The sequence below is a fragment of the Balaenoptera borealis genome (assembly GCF_965194805.1).
Source record: "Balaenoptera borealis genome assembly, contig: HAP1_SCAFFOLD_817, whole genome shotgun sequence".
Lineage (NCBI taxonomy): Eukaryota > Metazoa > Chordata > Mammalia > Artiodactyla > Balaenopteridae > Balaenoptera > Balaenoptera borealis.
This window is the reverse complement of record NW_028123385.1, coordinates 5,508-15,473: the sequence shown is the minus strand read 5'-3', so window position 1 is coordinate 15,473 and position 9,966 is coordinate 5,508. Positions and strand designations below refer to the sequence as shown.

General features: G+C 34.6%; 1 long non-coding RNA gene across 1 annotated transcript in view; it reads left to right on the top strand.

Annotated features, from left to right (window-relative positions):
• LOC309621673 overlaps positions 1–9,230 on the top strand; it is a 301,426-nt gene extending 292,196 nt beyond the window's left edge. Inside the window, exon 13 of the long non-coding RNA XR_014240144.1 lies at positions 6,195–9,230. This is a non-coding gene — a long non-coding RNA (uncharacterized lncRNA). The remainder of the gene's footprint in view (positions 1–6,194) is intronic.
• The last annotated feature ends 736 nt before the right edge of the window (positions 9,231–9,966 follow it).

Below are 9,966 nucleotides of genomic sequence, written 5' to 3'. Positions count from 1 at the left end.
AATAAAGAAAAAAGAATGAAAAGAATTAAGGACAGTTTCAGAGACCTCTGGGACAACATTAAAGACACCAACATTCGAATTATAGGGGTCCCAGAAGAAGAAGAGAAAAAGAAAGGGACTGAGAAAATATTTGAAGATATTATAGTTGAAAACTTCCCTAATATGGGAAAGGAAATAGTCAATCAAGTCCAGGAAGTGCAGAGAGTCCCATACAGGATAAATCCAAGGGGAAACATGCCAAGACACATATTAATCAAACTATCAGAAGTTAAATACAAAGAAAAAATATTAAAAGCAGCAAGGGAAAAACAACAAATAATATACAAGTGAATCCCCATAAGGTTAACATCTGATCTTTCAGCAGAAACTCTGCAAGACAGAAGTGTGTGGCAGAACATATTTAAAGTGCTGATAGGGAAAAACCTACAAGCAAGATTACTCTAACTAGCAAGAATCTCATTCAGATTTGACGGAGAAATTAAAACCTTTACAGACAAGCAAAAGCTGAGAGAACTCAGCACCACCAAACCAGCTTTACAACAAATTTTAAAGGAACTACTCTAGGCAGGAAACACAAGAGAATGAAAAGACCTACAATAACAAACCCAAAACAATTACGAAAGTGGTAATAGGAACATACATATTGATAATTACCTAAAATGTAAGTGGATTAAATGCTCCAACGAAGAGACATAGACTGGCTGAATGAATACAAAAACAAGACCCATAAATATGCTGTCTACAAGAGACCCAGTTCAGACATAGGGACACGTACAGACTGAAAGTGAGGGGATGGAAGAAGATATTCCATGCAAATGAAAATCAAAAGAAAGCTGAAGTAGCAATTCTCATATCAGACAAAATAGACTTTAAAAATAAAGACTATTACATGAGACCAAGAAGGTCATTACATAATGATCAAGGGATCAATAAAGAAGAAGATATAAAAATTGTAAATATTTATGCACCCAACATAGGAGCACCTCAATACATAAGGCAAATGCTTACAACCATAAAAGGGAAACTTGACAGCAACACAATCATAGTAGGGGTCTTTAACACCCCACATTCAACAATGGTCACATCCAAAATGAGAATAAACAAGGAAACACCAGCTTTAATTGACACATTAAACAAGATGGACTTAAATGATATTTATAGGCCATTCCAACCAAAAACAACAGAATACACTTTCTTCTCAAGTGCTCATGGAACATTCTCCAGGATATATCATATCTTGGGTCACAGATCAAGTACTGGCAAATTTAAGAAAAATGAAATCCTATCAAGTATCATTTGCAGGCACAACACTATGAGACTAGATACCAATTACCGGGAAAAAAACTGCAAAAAATACAAACACATGGAGGCTAAACAATACACTACTAAATAACCAAGAGATCACTGAAGAAATCAAATAGAAAATCAAAAAATACCTAGAAACAAATGACAACGAAAGCACGACGACCCAAAACCTATGGGATGCAGCAAAAGCAGTTCTAAGAGGGAAGTTTAAAGCAGTACAATCCTACCTCAAGAAACAAGAAAAATCTCAAATAAACAACCTAACCTTACACCTAAAGCAATTAGAGAAAGAATAACAATAAAACCCCAAAGTTAGCAGAAGGAAAAAAACCATAAAGATCAGATTAGAAATAAATGAAAAAGAAATCAGGGAAACAATAGCAAAGATCAATAAAACTAAAAGCTGGTTCTTTGAGAAGATAAACAAAATTGATAAACTGTTATCCATACTAATCAGGAAAAAAAGGGAAAGTAACAACTGACGCTGCAGAAATACAAAGGATCATGAGAGATTACTACAAGCAAAAATATGCCAATAAAGTGGACAACCTGGAAAAAATGGACAAACTCGTAGAAAAGCACTTTACGAGGCTGAACCAGGAAGAAATAGAAAATATAAACAGACCAATCAGAAGCACTGAAATTGAAACTGTGATTAAATTCTTTCAACAAACAAAAACCCAGGACTAGATGGCTTCACAGGCAAATTCTATCAAACATTTAGAGAAGAGGTAACACCTATCCTTCTCAAACTCTTCCAAAATATAGCAGAGGGAAGAACACACCCAAACTCATTCTACGAGGCCACCATCACCCTGATACCAAAACCAGACAAAGATGTCACAAAGAAAGAAAACTACAGGCCAATATCACTGATGAACATAGATGCAAAAAAACGCAACAAAATACTAGCAAACAGAATCCAACAGCGCATTAAAAGGATCATACACCATGATCAAGTGGGCTTTATCCCAGGAATGCAAGGATTCTTCAATATAAGCAAATCAATCAATGTGATACACCATATTAACAAATTGAAGGATAAAACTATATGATAATCTCAATAGATGCAGAAAAAGCTTTTGACAAAATTCAACGCCCATTTATGATAAAAACCATCTAGAAAGTAAGCATAGAGGGAACTTACCTCAACGTAATAAAGACCATATATGACAAACCCACAGCCAACATTGTTCTCCATGGTGAAAAACTGAAACCATTTCCACTAAAATCAGGAACAAGACAAGGTTACCCACTCTCACCACTATTATTCAACATAGTTTTGGAAGTTTTAGCCACAGCAATCAGAGAAGAAAAAGAAATAAAAGGAATCCAAACTGGAAAAGAAGAATTAAAACAGTCACTGTTTACAGATGACATGTTACTAAATATAGAGAATCCTAAAGAGGCTACCAGAAAACTACTAGAGCAAATCAATGAATTTGGTAAACTAGAAGGATACAAAATTAGTGCACAGAAATCTCTTGCATTCCTATACACTAATGATGAAAAATCTGAAAAAGAAATTATGGAATCACTCCCACTTACCATTGCAACAAAAAGAATAAAATACCTAGGAATAAACCTACCTAAGGAGACAAAAGACCTGTATGCAGAAAATTATAAGACACTGATGAAAGAAATTAAAGATGATACAAACAGATGGAGAGATATACCATGTTCTTGAATTGGATGAATCAATATTGTGAAAATGACTCTACCACCCAAAGCAATCTACAGATTCAATGCAATCCCTATCAAACTACCAATAGCATTTTTCACAGAACTAGAACAAAAAATTTCATAATTTGTATGGAAACACAAAAGACCCCAAACAGCCAAATAAATCTTGAGAAAGAAAAACGGAACTGGAAGAATCAGGCTCCCTGACTTCATACTATACTCCAAATCTTAATCAAGACAGTATGGTACTGGCACAAAAACAGAAATATAGATCAATGTAACAGGACAGAAAGCCCAGAGATAAACCCATGCACATATGGTCACCTTATTTTTGATAAAGGAGGCAAGAATATACAATGGAGAAAAGACAGCCTCTTCAGTAAGTGGTCCTGGGAAAACTAGACAGCTACATATAAAAGAATGAAATTAGAACATTCCCTAACACCATACACAAAAATAAACTCAAAATGGATTAAAGACCTAAATGTAAGGCCAGACACTATAAAACTCTTAAAGGAAAACATAGGCAGAATACTCTATGACATAAATCACAGCGAGATCCTTTTTGACCCACCTCCTAGACAAAGGGAAATAAAAACAAAAATAAATAAATGGGACCTAATGAAACTTAAAAGCTTTTGCACAACAAAGGAAACCATAAACGAAAAGGCAGCCCTCATAATGGGAAAAAATATTTGCAAATGAAGCAACTGATGAAGGATTAATCTCCCAAATATAGAAGCAGCTCATGCAGCTTGATATCAAAAAAACAAACAACCCAATCCAATAGTGGGCAGAAGGCCTAAATAGACATTTCTCCAAAGAAGATATACAGATTGCCAACAAACACATGAAAGGATGCTCAGCATCACTAATCACTAGAGAAATGCAAATCAGAACTACAATGAGGTATCACCCCACACCGAGAGGTGTGAGAATGGCCACGGAGTATGGCCATCATCAAAAAATCTACAAACAATAAATGCTGGAGAGGGTGTGGAGAAAAGGGAACCCTCTTGTACTGTTGATGGGAATGTAAATTGATACAGCCACTACAGAGAACAGTATGGAGGTTCCTTTAAAAACTAAAAATAGAACTACCATATGATCCAGCAATCCCACTACTAGACATATACCCTGAGAAAACCGTAATTCAAAAAGAGTCATGTACGACAATATTCATTGCAACACTATTTACAATAGCCAGGACATGGAAGCCACCTAAGTATCCATCAACAGATGAATGGATAAAGAAGATGTGGCACATATATACAATGGAATATTACTCAGCCATAAAAAGAAATGAAATGGAGGTATTTGTAATGAGGTGGATGGAGTTAGAGTCTGTCATACAGAGTGAAGTAAGTCAGAAAGAGAAAAACAAATACAGTATGCTAACACATATATACGGAATCTAAGGGAAAAAAAAAAAAAAAAAAGGCCATGAAGAACCTAGTGGCAAGACGGGAATAAAGACATAGACCTACTAGAGAATGGACTTGAGGATATGGGGAGGGGGTGGGGTGAGATGTGACAGGGTAAGAGAGTGTCATGGACATATATACACTACCAAATGTAAAATAGATAGCTAGTGGGAAGCAGCCGCATAGCACAGGAAGATCAGCTCGGTGCTTTGTGACCACCTAGAGGGGTGGGATGGGGAGGGTGGGAGGGAGGGAGATGCAAGAGGGAAGAGAAATGGGAACATATTGTATATGTATAACTGATTCACTTTGTTATAAAGCAGAAGCTAACACACCATTGTAAGGCAATTATACTTCAATAAAGATGTTTAAAAAAAAAAAAAAAGATGGGGCACATATATACAATGGAATATTAGCCATAAAAGGAAATGAAATTGAGGTATTTGTAGTGGATGGATCTAGAGTCAGTCTTACAGAGTGAATTATGTCAGAAAGAGAAAAACAAATACGGTATGCTAACACATATATATGGAATCTAAAAAAAAAAAAGTTTCTGAAGAACCTAGGGGCAGGACAGGAATAAAGACTCAGACATAGAGAAAGGACTTGAGGACATGGTGGTGGGGAAGGGTGAGCTGGGACGAAGTGAGAGAGTGGCATTGACATATACACAGTACCAAATGTAAAATAGGTAGCTAGTGGGAAATAGCTGCATAGCACTGGGAGATCAGCTCGGTGCTTTGTGATCAACTAGAGGGGTGGGATAGGGAGGGTTGGAGGGAGATGCAAGAGGGAGGAGATATGGGGATACATGTCTACTTTGTGGTACAGCAGAAACTAACACACCATTGCAAAGCAATTAAACTCCAATAAAGATGTTAAAAAAAAACAGCAAATATTTCAAATACATTTATAATTACTAATATTGTAGAAATAAATACAAGAGAGCTAGAAATGTTTTGCTTTTCTCAAGTTAAAAAAATATACAGATATCTTTTATTTATTCACCACTACATTTCTACATTATTTTCAAGAAACTCTTTTATAAGAAATTTCAGGGAATATATGCTGGAATTTTTCTTTTTTTTCTTGTCAATGGACATTAATCAAATGTATTAATGCTGTGTTGCATATAATTAATTTAGTGACTAAATGAGTAGGCTATTCAATAGATTTAATGAGATAGGAATACAAGTTGTTTTAGTCTATAAAATCATATCTAAAATTTTATTATAAAAGCTGAGTCATCTAAAAAACTCTGTCTAATGATAGTTACAGCAATTCAGAAAAGTAACATTCCTTTCAGTTAGTGAGTCCATATGTCCATTTCTTTTTATATTGAACCCAGTCACTGAAGTCTTTGCTGTAAGTAGTTAATGAACCTTTAGTCAGTTATTACCTAAGGAAAAAAAAAAATTCTCAGTATTGTAAGAGATATAAAAGGGATAATTAAGCTCAAGTTCTGGATAAAAATAATATATTGTTTCCATGATCAAACTTTCTTCCTCTTTTGAACTGTATGGCACTTTGCAACTTCTAGTAGACCCAAGTTGAAGTAACTTCTTAGCTCACAACAATTATATTCCCAGTATCAACAATGGCCACAGATCCATGATTCTCAGACTCCCCTGATGCCATACCACCTTCTCCTACAGGGCCCAGGCTGAGCCAATCTTTGTAGCATGCCCAGGGCAGTTTAGTCAGATTCATTCTTTATAGTTTTAGTCGTGAGGCTAAGGAATAAAAAGAATGCCCTCACTGCCTCCCACACTTTGGTTACAGGTGAGTTTTCCTGCTCTTAACGGAGAAAAAATAAACACATCTACAACAGGAGAGAATGACGTTGCACCCATATGGAAGCAGACCTGAAAAAGAGAGCGCTGGTCATAGTGGAGCCCTGTTCCCGATCACAGTGCCCAGGACTCTCGAGCTGCCCTGCCTCCGAGAAAGTTTACATGGAGCCCCTGGTATCTCCAGTATCTTCCAAAGGAGTCTTCTTTTAGCTTAAAGGTAGAGTTTAGTTAGAGGAGTTTATAAGTGAAAGAGCCCTGACTATAGATGCTGCTCTATCAAACCAGTTGCTTTTATTTTAATTTTAATACAGATGGTGTAATTACATAGTAGGTCTAATGATTCTAGAAGTGTAGTGAATAAGCATCAGATTATGACATAAAATCAAAGCATCATCCTACAGGTTACTTATAAATTGCAAAAGAAAATTGTAAGTTTATAATATTTTAACCACAAATGTAATCCAACATCAATGATGATGCTTTGGTAATTCCCTGGCAGTCCAGTGGTTAGGACTCGGGGCTTTCACTGCCCTGGGACCTGTTAGATCCCTGGTCAGGGAACTAAGATCCTGCAAACCACGTGACATAGCCAAAAAAATAATTATGACACTTCATTTCCAATGAAGTTAATATTTAGATATCTAAATGGCTGTGTCCTGAGCACTTTTAACAATACAATTGATTTGGCGTTCGCTTTTTATGCTGCATACTTAGAAAAATCTAGCCAGATCAAAGTGATGTTTAGAAAATGAAATATACTAAGAATCATCTTGATAGGTTAGGTCTAAAGAAAAAAAATCAATATAATGATGTCCACAAAATGTCCTTGCCCCTGAAACATGAGCAAAATATATGTTTGTGTACAGATGAGTCTGAGCAAAATGACAGAAAAAGAAAACCTTACAAAATGGACTACAGACTGTGCATCTGGAGAAAATATTATTTGCAGAAGACATTAAAACTGAAAAGGGATAAAAATCTTGTTTCCCAAAAAGAGCAAGTTAACTATTCTTCCCTGTACTGAAACTCATAAAAATGTTCCTTATATTACTATAAAAATTCACACTGTAAGTGAAATATATTTCTTTTAATATATAAAATAGCTTTAATACATAATACTCTAAGACAAAACTGGAAATTCCCATCTTCATGCAATTATATATTAAGTAATTTATGAAAGTCCTCTTTTACAAGAAAAATAATAAAAGCAGGAATCTCAAGTTGTAATTTAAAATGAAAGTTTTAGAAGAGTACATATCAGGGGAAGATTGTAATTCAATGCACACTCTATCAAAATGTAAGCACTAATTCATTAAATCTTTGTATTCATTCATTAGTAAATAGTCAATGAATACCTCTCTCCTACCAGGCACTGTGCTGGCATCAGATACAACTGAGGGAAGAAATAAATAACAACATCTAATTGAACTTAGAGAAAAAATAAAAAGACATAAATCACAATATTTCTAGTTGTAAAAAAATGGTTCACAGAAAACAAAACCAAAAAAAAAAACCTGGCCACAGAAAATAAACAGAGACGACCCACTTAGAAAGAATAGAATAGAGAAGGCTTCACTGAGGCAGTGCCATTTGAGCAGAAACCTGAATTATGAGAAGGACTTAGTAAAGAGAACATGGAGAAAAGACTTTGATGAGCATGTGCAAGTAAGAGCATCTGCACAATTCTTGAAATTGGATAAAGCTTGAAATATTTGAAAATTAAGAGCAGTTTTGCCTCACCATAATGAGCTAGTGATTCAAGAAAATTAAAACATACAAATAGATCAAATTATGCATAGCCTTGTAGACTGAGATGGAGAGTTTGATTGTATTTGAAGTGACATAGGGATCCATTGAATAATTGAAAAATAGAAATGACATGGCCAAATTTCCACTGCAGTTGGATCTGCTAGAAGGAGAATGAACAAGGGTTGGGAAAGGTAGAGGCAGAGAGAATATTTCTGGAGTTGATTTTCCTGACAACAGTTACTAACCTTCCCCAAGTTTTCTCATTTCAGTAAGGATGGTGTCATTCCCAATCACCAAAGCCAGGAATCCTAGAATCATCATTTTCTCCCTCTTGTGAATTAAGCTGATGGTAACAGAGATAGAGAAAAGTAGGCATGTTGTATAGTATGTAGGAGATTAAATCAATAGACCTCAAATGGATAAGACATCAGCCCACAAGAAAGTGAAGAATCAAAAATGGACTCTAAATGTCTGGCTTGAGTAAGTGAGCAGGTAATGACATCATCCCTGGGACAGGGTAGATTATTACTAACGCAAGCTTTAAAATATAATAGCCACACAAAACTGAGAATAACTAGAATATATTTTAAAAACATAATAATGACATCTGGTTAATAGGCAGCTTGCTCTTTGAAATATTTGTTAGTAAAGAGAATCTCTAGATATTCAGTATGTGTGGTCTTCAGTAGACCATATGATATTCACCTCAAATATGCCCATTTAGATTCAGAATGTGCCCGGAAAAAGAATGAAAAGAAGAGAAATGAAAGGCAAGGCAGGACAAAGAAAGAAAGAAAAAAAAACAGAACAGAAAACAATGTTTAAAAAGGAAAGGAAAGACAAAATAAGACATGATAAGGCAAAAATTGGAAGCAAAAGAGAAATAGAAACAGCAATAACAGTACATGTGATCATTTTAAAGTAATTTTAAATCTCAAAAATTATTTATCCTTGACTTGATTCTTTTAATCAAGGAAACTCTGGCAATCTATTAGTGTGAAAATGATGGCTAAGTTATAAAATAAAAAAGCTATTGGACTACAATGTACACCATAGGGAATATAGTCAATAATATTGTAATAACTTTGTATGGTGACGGATGGTAACTAGACTTATCATGGTCATAATGTATAAAAATATTGAATCATTATGTTATACTCTCAAAACTAATATAATACTGCAAATCAATAATAATTCAATAATTAAGAATATACAAAATAAAATATTCTAAATTATACAAAATAATTGCTAAGATTTAAAATGAATTTTAAATACACTGCAATTTTGAAAAGACCAAACTGCTGAAGATATATTCAAATTTGGCCAATGGTTTTTCTTTTTCATTTTCCCCTCACATCCTGTGACTGTACTATTTCTTTAAAAAGAACTAACTGCTTTTTCTGCCAATGGCATGTCAAGAAGAGCTGTGAACTTCTAGGCACAATAATTATTATACCAGTGTTGCCACTACCTTAATTCATATTTTTTCCCAACTACTCAAGGGTGTTAAAGATTCCTATGTGCTGTGCTACAGAGTCACATTAGTTTTGTCTGGTATTATATATGTATTTATTCATGCACTGACTGAATTTCCAAATAGAATGTATTTGCCCAGAGTTTTAGCCTTTTGATCCTCAACACCTAAAAGTAATCAATACCTATTTGTTGGATGTATTATATACTATATAAATACTATGATAAAATATTATAAAAGAACTTTTAAAAGTTAAAAAAAAGTAGAGGTGTCACAATGGAAACAAAATTTCACTTCCTTTTTTTTTCTCTGATTTTAAGTGGGTCTCACAAGTCAAAGGTGACATAACGCACAATAGCTTATAAGGATATGTAGATCTCAATTATGGAGTTACACGGGAAAATCACCTATACTTATAAGTTAGATATAATAGTTAATTCACTTAATTCTAGATGTTTGCTAAAAAGAGGCTGTCAGAAGTGGTATAGGACAGTAAAACCTCCAATCTAGTAAGAAAGGACTGTCTTTGGGGGAAACA